Source organism: Halichoerus grypus, chromosome 8 (genome assembly GCF_964656455.1).
Source record: "Halichoerus grypus chromosome 8, mHalGry1.hap1.1, whole genome shotgun sequence".
Lineage (NCBI taxonomy): Eukaryota > Metazoa > Chordata > Mammalia > Carnivora > Phocidae > Halichoerus > Halichoerus grypus.
The window spans coordinates 29709467-29728807 of record NC_135719.1 but is presented as its reverse complement, the minus strand read 5'-3'; the positions used below and the strand labels follow the sequence as shown (position 1 = coordinate 29728807).

General features: G+C 41.1%; 1 long non-coding RNA gene across 1 annotated transcript; it reads right to left on the bottom strand.

Moving 5' to 3' along the window:
* Positions 1-1822: 1822 nt before the first annotated feature.
* LOC118521651 (uncharacterized) lies at positions 1823-12914 on the bottom strand. The gene is made up of 4 exons (XR_004910222.2): positions 12630-12914; positions 12342-12539; positions 12033-12224; positions 1823-1933 (listed from the first exon to the last, which is right to left on the bottom strand). It is a non-coding gene; the product is annotated as an uncharacterized LOC118521651 (long non-coding RNA).
* Between the last annotated feature and the right edge of the window lie 6427 nt (positions 12915-19341).

The following is a 19341-nucleotide window of genomic DNA, read 5'->3' as shown; positions in this document are numbered from 1 at the left end:
ACTACTCACCTTTTCAGTGGTTCTTCTGTTCCTTCCTCCACGTCTGAACATGGGAAGGAGCGTCTGTATCTACAGGAGGTCATGACGGCATCACATCTAATGTACTGAGAACACAACTGCTTATGACATCTAGTGTGACTCTCTGATTCTCAGACTAGAATTGAGGCCCAAGGATTGAGTCTGCTTCAGCCGTTGGTTGCATTATCTTAGTGTCTACAAAATGTCTGCATGTGTTTAATATATATTGTTGAATGAATGAATCTCAACCAGAACCTTCCTAGACATCTGAGTGGGACTGGAGCTCCTCTTCCTGCCCTCAGAGAGACCTCATCTGGCTACACCAAAGACAAGGACCAGGAATAGCTGGATGGAATCTCAAAATTTCTTTGCAGTTGGGAAACTGGGTTGCTTTCCATGTGCTTTCCAAGCTCACAGAAACCACAGGCCAGGGAAGGGCAAGGCAGAGAACTCTTTCACTAGGGACAGAGAAATAACAAACATGAAGATGCCCAGCATGTCCAGCAGTCCTATCTGCAGAGCAACGTACCAGGTAAGCACCTACCATGGGCTTATTATCCCATGATTGGCTACAATAACTCTGTCATGTTTATTCTTTTACCACCCTACTTCTCAGAAGAGCAAAGTGAAGTTCAGAGAGGTATGTTGACATTCCCCAGACACACAGTTAGTAGGCAGGAGACTCACCATAATGCTATGGAGGGAGCAGGCACTCACCTTTTAAAAAAATGGTCCAGGATCTGTTGGGAGCTGGTGAAGGCCTGGTAGGGGTCCAGGAATGTGGTGATGTAGGAGATGTTTTCACTTGGGTATGCTGGTACCAGGGACTCTAACGTTTGAATTGTGCCTTCCTGGAGTGTCTGCATTGTGCAGGCCTCATCCAGGCACAGTGTGGACTCCTTTTCACACTGGTGGACAAGAGGAACATAGAATCCGCAGCATCACCATGAGCCACCAGGAAGATCAGAGTCTGGAGCTCAGACTGGAAAGTCCCACCACCTCATGAACTTGTGCAAGAAGAGGGACCTGAGTGCCTACACCATAAAATGTTCTAGGCTTTAAAAGTACATTTTCCATATGATCTCACCCATATGTGGAATTTAAGAAAGAAAACAGGTGAACATATGGGAAGGGGGGGTGAAAGGAGAGAGGGAAACAAACCATAAAAGACTCTTAACGATAGGGAACAAACTGAGAGTTGATGGAGGGATGTGGGTGGGGGGGATGGGCCAGATGGGTGATGGATATTAAGGAGGGCACTTGTTGTGATGAGCACTGGGTGTTGTATGTAAGTGATGAACCACTGAATTCCACTCCAGAAACCAATATTGCACTGTATGTTAACTAAATAAAATTTAAATTAAAAAAGGAAAGTTTTAAATAAAATAAATAAATAAAAGTACATTTTTATTTGGGGGGAATGATAAATAATTGATACCTCCAAGGCATTTTGTTAGCTGAAAACCATAGCACCTCTCTGTATTAACATCCCATATTAAGAGGATTATCCCAGTGAGTCATCAACAAACTTCCCCACTGTAGATACTGGGAAAGAGAGGATTAGGGATTTCATATGGTTGCTCAAGATCATGCACATCAGAACTGAGAACCATTTAAAGATAGGCTGCATGACATTCCCACTAAATTACCTGAGGCTTGGTCAGCTCCTGACGGGGACAGGAAGGATATGGAGTAGCCACATTCCTGGAATGGTCTCAGGTAGTTGCCAGATTTGAGTCCTGGTTCTGGGCCCACCCCAGTCCTGGCTGTGGTAACCTGTAACCTCCTCTGTGCCTACACTTACCCAAGACCAATGTTGGCCCTTCTTGGTGTCCTGGTGCATCTGCCCCTTGTCTAAGGAGATGGAGTAGTTGAACCCATCAGCCAGCTCCTCGATGATCTCCTGGTTTGAGTTCTGCAAAGACAGTGCCTAATAGCTTGGCCAGGAGGAATAAAGGACAGGTCTGGACATTGCCACTGGGGGATACTCTCAAGAGAAAATCTGTTCCACAGTTGGGGCAGAGTAGGGCATCTGCAAAGAACTCTACCCAGAAAGGAAACAAGATAAAACCTGTAGGGCTCAGGATTAACATGGGTAGAGGAACTCACCTTCTCATGCACCAGCCATGACCCGAGGTATAAACACGAAAGACCCACCAGGCTTCCAACACCTAACAATCAGCTTCTGCCCAGAAAGGACTCAACCCTGATTCCTGCCTCCTCTGTCCCCAACACAGACACACACACACACACAGACACACACACACACACCCCAAACTCAACCCTGATTCCTGCCTCCTCTGTCCCCCAACACACACACACACACACACGATGAGGGACAAGAGGTGCGGCGCTGCTCAGGTGGAATCACAATTTTGTCCCAGCCTGAATTGGCCTGCCTTGGGCTCTTTTGTGTTACCTTTCGGTGCCTTCTCCAAAATGACCAGATGCGTCGGGACTGATGGCTGAGCCAGTGTCTACAGCGACTAAAAAGATTCTCACTCTGAGCTTTCTTGAGCCCAGATCTTCTGCTACCAGAGAGACAACATTGAAACATCTTGCTCTCCTGACTGTCTCCAGTCAAGTGAGCTGGATAGGGGCTATCTCTAGAATGTAGGTCCTTGCTTATCACAGTTCTAAGTTCTGTTGAGGTCTATGACCAAAGAAGTGAGGTCACTTTTTGAAGATTCTGTTACCCGGGCCCCTCCTTTCAATCAGACTTATCCAAAGTGCCCTATGGGCTGTTTACTGCTCCTCCTCTTCCCCCATGCCAACTCCTTAACCACACAAAATTAGTCAAAACATCCCTCTTCACACATCCCTGAAAATGTAATGAAGATCCTAGCTTTGAGAAGACAGAGCTGAATTTCGGCCTCCTTTTTCTTACCTATTCTTTGTCCTGGGAAAATCACTGTGCCTCTCAGGTCTTCCCCAGTCTCCAAACCTTCACAAAGGGGATGAGGCTAGAACCGACTTCCTAGGGACCTCATCAGTTGTATCTGAGATAACATCTATTACACCTGGGGGATGGTGTCATATGTATCTATGGCACAATTTAGTGATTGAAGAATTACAAGAAGGGGTTGGAACACCACTCAAAGCAGACCTGGGTTCCAGCAGTATAGTATTGAAAAAGTCACTTCCAACTTTGCCTCATTTTTAGGTCAGAGCCATGGGGGCGGTGGGGGTGAAATTAATGTAAATTCAGATATTGTCATCCTCTGGCATAAAATTGTTCCATTATCTCCTGTTATATTTAGAATAAGACCCATTAACATCATCTCAGCTTATGGGGTGGACTGCCTCCACAATGGCTTTCAGTGATCCCCACCCCTGGTATACACATCCCAGTGTAACCACTAAGCATTTAGAAACTGGGTTATGACCAACAGAATATAGCCAATGTGATGGGATGTCTAAATCTGAGACAAAATGCCAAAAAGACTCTCTTTCCTCTCACTCCATCTCTTGTGTTTCCTCTCTCTCTGGCGCGCGCTCTCTCTCTCCCTCTCTCTCTGATGTGCTCTCTTTGTCATATCCCCAGGGAATCAGGCACTGATGCTTTGAGCTGCCCTGTTAGAGTCTCACATAGAAGAGAAACAAGGGAGTGCCCAAGCTGACAGATGGGAAAGAACTCAGGCTCTCTGTTGAAACTGCATTGTGAGTTCTGTGAGTGAACTTGGGAGCAAATCCTCCACAGTCCAGCCTTAGTTGAGGCTACAGCCCCAACCCTGTGATACATCCTGAGGCAGAGACACAGGTGGTGTCATGCCTGGACAGCTGGTCCACACAAATGGTGAAATATTAAATATTTGTAGCTTTAAAATGCAAGGTATTGGGGCAATGTAGTCAGAGAGGAAATGATAACTAACACAGTCCACGAGGCCCCAGAATCTGGCCCTGCCACCATTGCCCACCCCCTCTCTCCTCCAAGGCTCCCTCCAGCCACACTGGCCACTTTTCTAACCTTTTCTGATCAAACCCACTTTTGCCTGTGAGTCTCTGTCTCAGTGGTGCCTTCTCCCTGACACACTGCTCCAAGACTTGTGCAGAGCGGCTTCCTCTTGTCATTTTGGTATTGGCAATGTCACCCCAGTGAGGCCTTTCAGACCCTCCACAGTCCTCCCTCACAGCATCCCACTTTGTTTTCACCACAACACTTGCTCTTTCTTTTTCCACATGTCTACGTTTTGGTGCTTTTGTCTATCTCCCCCCGAGACTGTAAACTCCTGGCAGGCAGGGACCACTGGGTCATTTTCAGCCCTGTACTTAGGCCCACCACCGCTCCTTAGCAAAGGGTGAGTGCTTGGTGCATAGTTGCTGAAGGAATAAATGGGAAGATCTTGTACTCCTCCTCGTGTTTTTGAGCACTCAGATAGTGGAGATGAATGCTAGTAATAGGAGATGCAAGTTGTTTCTGGGGCAGGGGGACAGCGAAAAAGACCTCTGTATGACTCTTTGATGCTCCAGTAGCTCAAGAAATGTATAGTTGGTACTGTGTAAGTTTAAGGTGTACAGCATAATTACTGGTCATACATGTATTGTGTAATGATTACCACATTAAGTTCAGTTAACATCCCCACCAAAAAATTATGTATTTCCTTGTCATGAGAAGTCTTAGGATTTATTCTCTTAGTGCCACTCAAGTATACTACATGGCAGTGTTAATTTATACAGTGCTTTATGTCAAATATCTCAATAAAACTGAAAACAGAAAAAAACAAAACCTCAGTGGGCACCACTGACACAGGAGGCTACCTTCTTCCTGGAGGCCAGCAGCTGTACTGCACCCCAGGCAGGAACACTACCAAACAAAACAGGAACCTTTATTTGAGTTTCTGCATGATAGAGGCTCTCCAGAGTCCCAGGGGTAAAGGAGAAGGACCTGCAGGCTTCCAGGGCTGTAGGAGGGACTTTGAGAGACCCTCATGCTCCCCTATTTCTATCCCCCCTGCCCAACAAGTGTCCTCTTAACTCATGAGGCATCCTTTTCTCCCAATTTTTATTTAAATTCTAGTTAGTTAACACATAGTGTAACATTGTTTTCAGGAGTAGAATTTAGTGATTCAACACTTATATTTAACACCCAGTGCTCAACATGACATGTGCCCTCCTTGATACCCACCACCCATCTAGCCCATCCCCCACCTACCCCCCTCCATCAAACCTCAGTCTGTTCTCTATCGTAAAGAGTCTCTTATGGGTTAGCCCGGTGGTGGGTATTAAGGAGGGCACGTATTGCATGGAGCACTGGGTGTTGTGAGCAAATGATGAGTCATCGAGCATTACATGAAGAACTAATGAAGCACTGCGTGGTGGCTAACATAACATAATAAAATAAAATTCTTCTTTAATTTTTATTTTATATATACATTATATATATAACATATATGTATTCTCTTTTGTTTGCTTGCATTGTACTTTATTTTAATTTTGTATATCTATAATATATATGTTTTTTTCTTTACTATTTTGGGATCTAGGTTCTTTTTTTTAAAGATTTTATTTTTTTTTTTTAATTTTTATTTATTTGTCAGAGATAGAGAGCACAAGCAGGCAGAGGGAGAAGCAGGCTCGTGCTGTACCGGGAGCCCAAGGTGGGACTCAATCCCAAGACCCAGGAATCATGACCTGAGCTGAAGGCAGACACTTAACCTACTGAACCACTCAGATGTCCCAGGATCTAGGTTCTTTTAAGAAACAAGCCAAAATATACCCAGGGTCTAGTTTATTGTTTTGTTCTGTTTTACTCTTTGTTTGATTTTTTTTTTCTTATTTTGTTTTGTTTCTATTTTCTTCTAGTTTCTTTTGTCTGTATTTTTCTGGTGTTGTTGTTATTTTTTGTCTTTTCTCACTCTATCATCTATTCTTCTCTGGACATAATGATGAGCCAGAGAAGCTCATCCAAAAAGAAAAAACAGGAGGCAGTACTCACTGCCAAGGATTTAATCAATATGGATATAAGGAGGATGTCAGAACTAGAATTCAAAACAATGATTATAAAGATACTAACTAGACTTGAAAAAAACAAAGGCAGTAGAGAATCTCTTACTGTAAGAATAAAAGAATTAAAATCTAATCAGGCTGAAATTACAAATGTTATTACTGAGATGCAGTAAAAAATGGAGGCTCAAACTGTGGAAAGAGCCAAGATGTCCATCGACAGATGAATGGATGAAGAAGATGTGGTATATATATACAAAGGAATATTATGCAGCCATCAAAAGGAATGAGATCTTGCAATTTGCAACGACGTGGATGGAACTGGAGGGTATTATGCTGAGCGAAATAAGTCAAACAGAGAAAAACATGTATCATATGACCTCACTGATATGAGGAATTCTTAATCTCAGGAAACAAACTGAGGGTTGCTGGAGTGGGGGGTGGGGTGGGGTGGGAGGGATGGGGTGACTGGGTGATAGACACTGGGGTGGGTATGTGCTCTGCTAAGTGCTGTGAATTCTGCAAGACTGTTGAATCTCAGATCTGTACCTCTGGAACAAATAATGCAATATATGTTAAGAAAAAAAAAAGAAGAAGAAGAAGAAGAAGCTAGCAGGAGGGGAAGAATGAAGGGGGGAAATCGGAGGGGGAGACGAACCATGAGAGACGATGGACTCTGAAAAACAAACTGAGGGTTCCAGAGGGGAGGGGGGTGGGAGGATGGGTTAGCCTGGTGATGGGTATTAAAGAGGGCACGTTCTGCATGGAGCACTGGGTGTTATGCACAAACAATGAATCATGGAAGACTACATCTAAAACTAATGATGTAATGTATGGTGATTAACATAACAATAAAAAATTTAAAAAATGGAGGCTCTAGCTGCTACGATAAATGAGGCAGAAGAGAGATTCAGTGATATATAAGACAAAGTGATGGAGAACAAGGAAGCTGAGAAAAAGAGAGAAAAACAACTACTGGATCATGAAGGGAGACTTGGAGAAATCAGTGGTACCATAAAGTGAAATAATATTCAAATAACAGGGGTCCCAGAAGAAGAAGTGTGGGGAAAGGGGAAGAAGGTTTATTTGGACAAATTATAGCTGAGAACTTCCTTGATCTGGGGAAGGAAACAGACATTCAAGTCCAGGAGGCAGAGAGAACTCCCCTCAAAATCAATAAAAATAGGTCAACACCACTACATATAGTAGTGAAACTTCCAAATATCAGGGATAAAGAGAAAATCCTGAAAGCAGCTTGGGACAAGAGGGTCCACAAGAGATTCATTTTAGATTCAAAGACACCTCCAGATTGAAAGTGAGGGGGTAGACAACCATTTATCATGCTAATGGATACCAAAAGAAAGCTGAAGTAGCAATCCTTATGTCAGACAAACTAGATTTTGTTTTATTTTTATTTTATTTTTTATTTAAAATCAATTAATTAATGTACAGTGTATTATTAATTTCAGAGGTAGGATTTAGTGATTCATCAGTTGCATACACTACCCAGTGCTCATTACATCCAGTGCCATCCTTAATGCCCATCACCCAGTTACCCCATCCCCCCACCCACCACCCCCTCCAGCAACCCTCAGTTTGCTTCCTGGAGTTAATAGTTTCTTATGGTTTGTCTCCCAATCTGATTTCATCTTATTTTATTTTTCCATCCCTTCCCTTATGTTCATCTGTTTTGTTTCTTAAATTCCACATATGAGTGAAATCACCTGATATTTGTCTTTCTTTGACGGACTTATTTTGTTTAGCATAATACCCTCTAGTTCCATCCACATCGATGCCAATGGTAAGATTTCACTCTTTTTGATGGCTGAGTGTATATATATATATATATATATATGCATATATATTACATCTTCTTTATCCATCGTCTGTCGATGGACATCTGGGCTCTTTCCATCTTTTGGTTATTGTGGACATTGCTGCTATAAACATTGGGGCTCATGTGCCCCTTTGAATCACTGTTTGTATCCTTTGGATAAATACCCAGTAGTGCAACTGCTGGGTCTTAGGATAGTTGTATTTTTAACTTTTTGAGGAACCTCCATACTGTTTTCCAGAATAGCTGTACCAGCTTGCATTCTCACCAGCAGTGTAAGAGGGTTCCCCATTTCTGCATCCTCACCAACATCATTTGTTTCCTGAGTTGCTAATTTTAGCCATTCTGACTGGTATGAGGTGGTATCTCATTGAGGTTTTGATTTGTATTTCTCTGATGCTGAGTGATGTTGAGCATTTTTTCATGTGTCTGTTGGCAATTTGTATGCAGACAAACTAGATTTTAAACAAAGACCATAATAAGAGATGAAGAAGGACACTATATCATAATAAAAGTGTCTATCACAAGAAGGCCTAACAATTGTAAATATTTATGCCCCTAACATGGGACAGCCAATTACATAAACCAATTAATAATAAAATTAAAGAAACACACTGATAATAATACAATAACAGCAGGGGACTTTAACACCCCACTCACTGCAATGGACAGATCATCCAAGCAGAAGATCAACAGGAAACAAGGGCTTTGAATGACACATTGGACCAGATGGACTTCACAGATATATTCAGAACATTTTATCTTAAATCAAAACATTCTTTTCAAGTGCACATGAAACATTCTCCAGAATAGGTCACATACTGGGTCACAAATCAGGACTCAACTGGTACAAAAAGATTGAGATCATACCATGTATATTTTCAGACCACAATGCTCTGAAACTTGAAGTCAACCACAAGAATGAATTTGGAAGGACCACACATACATGGAGGTTAAAGAGCATCCTACTAAAGAATGCATGGGTCAACCAGAAATTAAAGAAGAATTAAAAGAATACATGGAAGCAAATGAAAATGAAAACACGACAGTTCGGAACCTTTGGGGTGCAACAAAGGCAGACCTAAGAGGGAAGTATAGAGCAATACAGGCCTTTCTCAAGAAACAAGAAAAGTTTCAAACACACAAGCTAACCTTACACCTAAAGGAGCTGGACAAAGAAGAGCAAATAAACCCTAAACCCTGCAGGAGAAGAGAAATAATAAAGATTAGAGTAGAAATCAATGATCCAGAAATAAAAACAAAGCAAAAAACAAAAAACCGGTAGAGCAGATCAACAAAACTAGGAGCTGGTTCTTTGAATGAACTAACAAGATTGATAAAATCCAAGCCAGACTTCTCAAAAAGAAAAGAGAAATGACCCAAATAAATAAAATCATGAATGAAAGACCAATGCTGCAGAAATATAAACAATTATAAGAGCATATTATGAGTAATTACATGCCAACAAATTAGGCAATCTGGAGGAAACATATAAACTACCAAAACTGAAACAGGAAGAAATAGAAAATCTGAAGAGACCCAATAACCAGCGAAGAAATTGAAGCAGTAATCAAAACTCTCCCAACAAACAAGAGTCCAGGGCCGGATGGCTTCCCAGGGGAATTCTACCAAACATTTAAAGAAGAATTAATACCTATTCTTCTGAAGCTGTTCCAAAAAATAGAAACAGAAGGAAAACTTCCAAACTCATTCTATGAGGCCAGCACTACCTTGATCCCCAAACCAAAGACACCACCAAAAAGGAGAAATACAGGCCAATACCCCTGACGAACATGGATGAAAAAAAAATTCTCACCAAGACGCTAGCTAATAGGATCCAACAGTACATTAAAAGGATTATTCACCACGACCAGGTGGGATTTATTCCTGGGCAGCAAGGGTGGTTCAACATACCCAAATCAATCAACGTGGTACACATTAATAAAAGGAAGGTCAGGAAAACGACCTGGATGTCTACTCTCACCACTGTTGTTCACCATAGTACTGGAAGTCCTAGCCTCAGCAATCAGACAACAAAAAGAAATAAAAGGCATCCAAATTGGAAAAGAAGAAGTCAAACTTTCACTCTTTGCAGATGACACTCTGAGTAGAAAATCCCAAAGGCTTCACCAAAAAAATTGCCAGAACTGATAGAGGAATTCAGCAAACTGGCAGGATATAAAATCAATGCACAGAAGTCTGTTGCATTTCTATACACCAGCAATGAAGTAGCAGAAAGAAAAATCAAGGAATTGATCACAGTTACAATTGCACCCTAAACCATAAGATACATAGGCATAAAGCTAACCAAAGAGGTAAAAGATCTTTACCCTGAAAACTAGAGAACACTTATGAAAGAAACTGAGGAAGACACAAAGAAATGGAAAAACATTCTATGCTCATAGATTGGAAGAACAAATATTGTTAAAATGTCTATGCTATCCAGAACAATCTACACATCCAATGCAATCCCTGTCAAAATACCATCAGCATTTTTCACAGAGCTGGAACAAACAATTCTAAAATTTGTATGGAACCAGAAAAGACCCTGAATAGCAAAAGGAGTGTTGAGAAAGAAAACCAAAGCTGCAGGAATCACAGTTCTGGACTTCAAGCTATATTACCAAGCTGTAGTCACCAAGACAGTACGGTACTAGCACAAAACCAGACACAGATCAGTGGAACAGAATGGACCCTCAACTCTATGGCCAACTAATCTTCAACAAAGCAGGAAAGAATATCCAATGGGGAAAAGACAGTCTCTTCCACAAACGATGTTGGGAAAACTGGACAGCCACATGCAGAAGAATGAAACTGGACCATTTTCTTACACCATACATAAAAATAAATTCCAAATGGATAAAAGACCTACATGGGAGACAGAAAACCATCAAGAGCCTAGAGGAGAACACAGGCGGCAGCATCTTTGACCTCGGCCGCAGCAACTTCTTGCTAGGCTTGTCTTCAAAGGCAATGGAAACAAAAGCAAAAAAATGAATTATTGGGACTTCATCAAGATAAAACACTTCTGCACAGGGAAAGAAACAATCAAAAAAACTAAGAGGCAACCTACGGAATGGGAGAAGATATTGGCAAATGCCATATCTGAGAGTTAGTTATAAAGGGTTAGTTATAAAGAACATACCAACCTCAACCCCCAAAACACAAATAATCCAGTTAAGAAATGGGCAGAAGACGTGAATAGCCACTTTTCCAAAGGAGACATCCAGATAGCTAGCAGACACGAGAAAAGATGCTCAACATCACTCATCATCAAGGAAATGCAAATCAAAACCACAATGAGATACCACCTCACACCTATCAGAATGGCTAAAATTAACAACACAAGAAACAGCCAGTGTTGGGGAGCATGCAGAGAAAGGGGAACTCTCTTACACTGTTGGTGGGAATGCAAACTGGTGCAGCCACTCTGGAAAACAGTATGGAGGTTCCTCAGGAAGTTAAAATTGGAACTACCCTATGACCCAGCAATTGCACTACTAGGTATTTGCCCAAGGGAATGTGAAGCTTTTAACAACACATAAGAACAGACTTTCTGATTTAGAAAATAAAAAGGAGAAGTAACGACATAGACAATGGAGAATCTATGGATAAAAATATCAATTCTTATGGGAAAGTGGCTTATAACAAAAAATTAGACTATATAGTTTCACCTTTGGGTGGAGAGCCACAAAATTAAACTAAATGCCTTCAGATTTTGAATTTTTAATGGGAGAAAATACGATTTGCAATGAATTATTGTATATAATTAACAAAAAGCAGTCACTGTCTTGGCTCTTTAATATTCTGAAGGTTTTAAGTTTTGATATATTTCATCTTAAATGGTTTTAAAGAGCAGGCGGTTGTTAGTATATTAAAAATCACCATTGTGTTTTGACCTTCTAAAATGATTCATGGTATTTTCTTACTACATTCTTATGAAAATTTGCTAGTGGCCTGGATTTATTATTACTTTTTAACCATACTAGTCACATTGGAGTCCTGCAAAGATGTTTGAAGAGCTAATATTTAAAAATATAAGGTTGCCACTATATTATGAGAAAATGTCAAACATACAAAATATTCTCTTTGGAAAACAAGCTAAGAAGTATATTTTAAATACAGATAATTTGTCTTCCTTTAAAGCCAAGAAAGTAAAATTCTAACAAATTCTGCTTTTGACATACTTGAAATATCATATCTTAAAATAACGTCTTTTAATACACCTACTACTTACCTTTTCAATATTTTTAAAATACTTCTGGGGCACCTGGGTGGCTCAGTCGGTGAAGCGTCTGCCTCCAGCTCAGGTCATGATCCTGGAGCCCTGGGATGGAGCACTGCATTAGGCTCTCTGCTCAGCGGAGAGCTGGCTTCTCTCTCTCCCTCTGTCCCTTCCCCTACTTGTGCTCTTTCTCCCTCCCTCTCTCTGTCAAATACATAAATAGAATCTTTTAAAAATATATAGTTTTAAATACTTTCACATTATATGAAAAATTAACCATTAAAAATTAATTTAGGGAGGTATGTAGTTTTATACTTTTACCCTTAGGCCTGTGGATTCCATACATCTCTGCCAGGTACATCTCATGTCCCTCAGCTCATTGGACTGGAAGGTCCTGGTATCTTGTATATTCCTTTCATCATCATCATCATCATCATCATCATCATCATCATCATCATCCACGTGTTTCTCTCTCTCTGAACCTGTGCAGGGGTTTCTCCCCACAAAACAACTCCGAATCTATAAGAAAACCCCAGAGCATTATTTTGACCCACCACGTCCCTTAAAGAACAGATCCTGTTGTAAAAATAACTAGTGTTAAGGTATTACCTGAAAAAGCAGAAAATAATCCACATGGGACTAGTCCAAAAAAGGCAAGCTCTGAAGAAAATCCTCTGGGACAAGTGGCGGCCCAGCCCCCTCCTTAGCCACTGTGGCGCGCACAGGGGAGTGTTCACCTCACACTGATGCCACCCCACGCAGTCCTGAAGCCATGGAGGAGCCTCCTCGGAAGTTCCTGAGGAAATTACCTCACTGAGGATGAGCTGAACGCCCTCTGAAGGAACACTCACGTGGGCCATCCTACTCTTAAAGGGTGGAGTCCGCCGCCCCCTGCTGGCTGTCGGGTGTAGCGCAGGATGCTGAGAACTCACTGTTTGGGGTGGCCATGCATGCCCTTTCTGCCCTCCAGGGCCGCGCAGGCTGCTCTGGGATCGCAGGAAATGGATGGGCACCTCCTCCTGGCCAGGTTGCTGAATCACTCAAAAATCTCAATGCCCCAGCTTTCTTGCTGACTGCATCTGTGATGCTCTGCTCTAGCCATGCCTACGCTCTTGCCTGGAACATGCCTCACTCCCTGAAGCCCCATGGCCTGGAGAACAAGGGAGTCATCAGGCTTTTGGGTCATCTCGAAAAAATCGCCTCTGTGCCATGACATAAGGACAGTAACAATTTCAGCTCCCTAAAAAGAGCCACCCATTTCCGCCATCAGATTCTCCACTGGATCTTTAACCTATTAGATACAGAGAACAGCAGCTCTCCTTGGGGTAAGGTCCTCCTTGAGGCACTAATATGTGGACTTGATCACAATCACAAATAACTGAAGCAGAAGATGAAAGTGGAAAATCTTTGGCTTGTCCTAATTTTGAAATTATGGTCTAGAGTCACTTCCAAAAACTCAAGTGGTTATCTATACAGCTGGCATGCCTTGGAGCTCTGTCAAGGAAGAATCAAACTGTGTTGGAATTTGGCGGCTTTTTTTTTTTTTTTTTTTTTTTCTTTTTTGGTTTTCAGTTGTTGCTGTTGTTCTCACATAGCAAGTCCTCTGAAAAACTAATGAATAGGGTGGAATATTAGGCTCATGACCCCCTCTATTCAGTTATGTTTTTGTGCACAAGAACATAATCTGCACTCATACTATCTATAAAATATCTGAAAATGTAATAATGGTAATACATTTAAAATATGATACATCTTAAATACACAAAAAATGATTTAGAGAGAACATGATCTATGTTTCTTTTTTTTAAATTTTTTTTATCTTAATCACCATACATTACATCATTAGTTTTAGATGTAGTGTTCCATGATTCATTGTTTGTGCATAACACCCAGTGCTCCATGCAGAACGTGCCCTCTTTAATACCCATCACCAGGCTAACACATCCTCCCACCCCCCTCCCCTCTGGAACCCTCAGTTTGTTTTTCAGAGTCCATCGTCTCTCATGGTTCGTCTCCCCCTCTGATTTCCCCCCTTCATTCTTCCCCTCCTGCTAGCTTCTTCTTCTTCTTCTTTTTTTCTTAACATATATTGCATTATTTGTTTCAGAGGTACAGATCTGAGATTCAACAGTCTTGCACAATTCACAGCGCTTAGCAGAGCACATACCCACCCCAGTGTCTATCACCCAGTCACCCCATCCCTCCCACCCCTCCCCCCACTCCAGCAACCCTCAGTTTGTTTCCTGAGATTAAGAATTCCTCATATCAGTGAGGTCATATGATACATGTCTTTCTTCTTTTTATTTTATTTTATTTTATTTTATTTTTAATTTTTTATTGTTATGTTAATCCCCATACATTACATCATTAGTTTTAGATATAGTGTTCCATGATTCATTGTTTGTGCATAACACCCAGTGCTCCATGCAGAACATGCCCTCCTCAATACCCATCACCAGGCTAACCCATACTCCCACCCCCCTCCCCTCCAGAACCCTCAGTTTGTTTTTCAGAGTCCATCGTCTCTCATGGTTCTTCTCCCCCTCTGATTTCCCCCCCTTCATTCTTCCCCTCCTGCTAGCTTCTTCTTCTTCTTCTTCTTTTTTTTTCTTAACATATATTGCATTATTTGTTTCAGAGGTACAGATCTGAGATTCAACAGTCTTGCACAATTCAGAGCGCTTACCAGAGCACATACCCTCCCCAGTGTCCACCACCCAGTCACCCCATCCCTCCCACCCCACCCCCCACTCCAGCAACCCTCAGTTTGTTCCTGAGATTAAGAATTCCTCATATCAATGAGGTCATATGATACATGTCTTTCTCTGTTTGACTTATTTCGCTCAGCATAATACCCTCCAGTTCCATCCACGTCGTTGCAAATGGCAAGATCTCATTCCTTTTGATGGCTGCAAAATATTCCATTGTATATACATACCACATCTTCTTTATCCATTCATCTGTCAATGGACATCTTGGCTCTTTCCACAGTTTGGCTATTGTGGACATTGCTGCTATAAACATCGGGGTGCAAATACCCCTTCGGATCCCTACATTTGTATCTTTGGGGTAAATGCCCAGTAGTGCAATTGCTGGGTCATAGGGTAGCTCTACTTTCAACTTTTTGAGGAAGCTCCATACGGTTTCCCAGACTGGCTGCACCAGCTTGCATTCCCACCAACAGTGTAGGAGGGTTCCCCTTTCTCCGCATCCCCGCCAACATCTGTCATTTCCTGACTTGTTAATTTTAGCCATTCTGACTGGGGTGAGGTGGTATCTCATTGAGGTTTTGATTTGGATTTATTTCCCTGATGCTGAGCGATGTTGAGCACTTAGTCATGTGTCTGTTGGTCATTTGGATGTCTTCTTTGGAAAAATGTCTGTTCATGTCTTCTGCCCATTTCTTGATTGGATTCTTTGTTCTTTGGGTGTTGAGTTTGATCAGTTCTTTATAGATTTTGGATACTAGCCCTTTATCTGATATGTCATTTGCAAATATCTTCTCCCATTCTGTCGGTTGTCTTTTGGTTTTCTTGACTGTTTCTTTTACTGGGCAAAAACTTTTTACCTTGATGAAGTCCCAATAGTTCATTTTTGCCCTTGCTTCCCTTGCCTTTGGCGATGTTTCTTGGAAGAAGTTGCTGTGGCTGAGGTCGAAGAGGTTGCTGTGTTCTCCTTTAGGATTTTGATGGACTCCTGTCTCACATTGAGGTCTTTCAACCATTTGGAGTCTATTTTTGTGTGTGGTGTAAGGAAATGGTCCAGTTGCATTCTTCTGCATGTGGCTGTCCAATTTTCCCAACACCATTTGTTGAAGAGACTGTCTTTTTTCCATTGGACATTCTTTCCTGCTTTGTCGAAGATGAGTTGACCATAGAGTTGAGGGTCCATTTCTGGGCTCTGTATTCTGTGCCATTGATCTATGTGTCTGTTTTTGTGCCAGTACCATACTGTCTGGATGATGACATTTTTGTAATAGAGCTGGAAGTCCGGAATTGTGATGCCACTAGCTTTGCTTTTCTTTTTCAACATTCCTCTGGCTATTCGGGGTCTTTTCTGGTTCCACACAAATTTTAGGATTATTTGTTCCATTTCTTTGAAAAAAGTGGATGGTATTTTGATGGAATTGCATCAAATGTGTAGATTGCTCTAGGTAGCATTGACATCTTCACAATATTTGTTCTTCCAATCCATGAGCATGGAACATTTTTCCATTTCTTTGTGTCTTCCTCAATTTCTTTCCTGAGTATTTTATAGTTTTCTGAGTACAGATCCTTTGCCTCTTTGGTTAGATTTATTCTTAGGTATCTTATGGTTTTGGGTGCAATTGTAAATGGGATCGATTCCTTCATTTCTCTTTCTTCTGTCTTGTTGTTGGTGTATAGGAATGCCACTGATTTCTGTGCATTGATTTTCTATCCTGCCACTTGACTGAATTCCTGTATGAGTTCTAGCAGTTTTGGGGTGGAGTCTTTTGGGTTTTCCACATAAAGTATCATATCATCTGCAAAGAGTGAGAGTTTGACTTCTTCTTTGCCAATTTGGATGCCTTTGATTTCTTTTTGTTTTCTGATTGCAGTGGCTAGGACTTCTAATACTATGTTGAATAGCAGTGGTGATAGTGGACATCCCTGCCGCATTTCTGACCTTAGAGGGAAAGCTCTCAGTTTTTCCCCATTGAGAATGATATTCGCTGTAGGTTTTTCATAAATGGCTTTTACGATATTGAGGTATGTACCCTCTATCCCTATACTCTGAAGAGTTTTGATCAAGAAAGGATGCTGGACTTTGTCAAATGCTTTTTCTGCATCTATTGAGAGGATCATATGATTCTTGTTCTTTCTTTTGTTAATGTATTGTATCACATTGATTGATTTGCGGATGTTGAACCAACCTTACAGCCCAGGGATAAATCCCACTTGGTCGTGGTGAATAATCCTTTTAATGTACTGTTGCATCCTATTGGCTAGTATTTTGGTGAGAATTTTTGCATCCATGTTCATCAAGGACATTGGGCGGTAATTCTCCTTTTTGATGGGGTCTTTGTCTGGTTTGGGGATCAAGGTAATGGTGGCCTCATAAAACGAGTTTGGAAGTTTTCCTTCCATTTCTATTTTTTGGAACAGTTTCAGAATAGGTATTAATTCTTCTTGAAATGTTTGGTAGAATTCCCCTGGGAAGCCACCTGGCCCTGGGCTTTTGTTTGTTGGGAGATTTTTGATGACTGCTTCAATTTCCTTAGTGGTTATAGGTCTGTTCAGGTGTTCTATTTCTTCCTGGTTCAGTTTTGGTAGTTGATACATCTCTAGGAATGCATCCATTTCTTCCAGGTTATCTAATTTGCTGGCATAGAGTTGCTCATAATATGTTCTTATAATTGTTTGTATTTCTTTGGTGTTGGTTATGATCTCTCCTCTTTCATTCATGATTTTGTTGATTTGGGTCATTTCTCTTTTCTTTTTGATAAGTCTGGCCAGGGGTTTATCAATCTGTTAATTCTTTCAAAGAACCAGCTCTTAGTTTCTTGATCTGTTCTACTGTTCTTTTAGTTTCGATTTCTTGATTTCTGCTCTGATCTTTATTATTTCTCTTCTCCTGCTGGGTTTAGGCTTTATTTGCTGTTCTTTCTCCAGCTCCTTTAGGTGTAGAGTTAGGTTGTGTATTTGAGACCTTTCTTGTTTCTTGAGAAAGGCTTGTATTGATATATACTTGCCTCTTAGGACTGCCTTTGCTGCATCCCAAAGATTTTGAACAGTTGTGTTTTCATTTTCATTGGTTTCCATGAATTTTTTTAATTCTTCTTTAATTTCCTGGTTGACCCATTCATTCTTTAGTAGGATGCTCTTTAGCCTCCATGTATTTGAGTTCTTTCTGACTTTCCTCTTGTGATTGAGTTCTAGTTTCAAAGCATTGTGGTCTGAAAATATGCAGGGGATGATCCCAATCTTTTGGTACTGGTGAGACCTGATTTATGACCTAGGATGTGATCTATTCTGGAGAATGTTCCATGGGCACTAGAGAAGAATGTGTATTCCGTTGCTTTGGGATGCAATGTTCTGAATATGTCTGTGAAGTCCATTTGGTCCAGGGTGTCATTTCAACTCTTTATTTCCTTGTTGATCTTTTGCTTAGATGATCTGTCCATTTCAGTGAGGGGGGTGTTAAAGTCCCCCACTATTATTGTATTGTTGTCGATGTGTTTCTTTGCTTTTATTATTAATTGCCTTATATAATTGGCTGCTCCCATGATAGGCACATAGATATTTACAATTGTTAGATCTTCTTGTTGGAGAGACCCTTTAAGTAGGATATAGTGTCCTTCCTCATCTCTTATTACAGTCTTTGGTTTAAAATCTAATTTGTCTGATATAAGGTTTGCCACCCCAGCTTTCTTTTGGTGTCCATTAGCATGGTAAATGGTTTTCCACCCCCTCACTTTCAATCTGGGGGTGTCTTTGGGTCTAAAATGAGTCTCTTGCAGACAGCATATCGATGGGTCTTGTTTTTTAATCCAATCTGATAGCCTGTGTCTTTTGATTGGGGCATTTAGCCCATTTACATTCAGGGTAACTATTGAAAGATAGGAATTTAGTGTCATTGTATTGCCTGTAAGGTGACTGTTACTGTATATTGTCTGTGTTCCTTTCTGGTCTATGTTGCTTTTAGGCTCTCTCTTTGCTTAGAGGACCCCTTTCAAGATTTCTTGTAGGGCTGGTTTCGTGGTTGCAAATTCCTTTGGTTTTTGTTTGTCCTGGAAACTTTTTATCTCTCCTTCTATTTTCAATGACAGTCTAGCTGGATATAGTATTCTTGGCTGCATATTTTTCGCATTTAGTGCTCTCAATATATCCTGCCAGTCCTTTCTGGCCTGCCAGGTCTCTGTGGATAGGCCTGTTGCCAATGTAATGTTTCTACCATTGTAGGTAACATATCTCTTCTCCCGAGCTGCTTTCAAGATTTTCTCTTTGTCTCTCAGACTTGTAAGTTTTACTATTCGATGTCAGAGTGTTGACCTATTTTTATTGATTTTGAGGGTGGTTCTCTGTACTTCCTGGATTTTGATGCCTGTTTCCTTCCCCAAATTAGGGAAGTCCTCTGCTATAATTTGCTCCAATATACCTTCTGCCCCCCTCTCTCTTTCTTTTTCTTCTGGGATCCCAATTATTCTAATGTTGTTTCGTCTTATGGTATCGCTTATCTCTCGAATTCTGCTCTCGTCATCCAGTAGTTGTTTATCTCTCTACTCCTCAGCTTCTTTATTTTCCATCATTTGGTCTTCTATCTCACTGATTCTCTCTTCTGCCTCATTTATCCTAGCAGT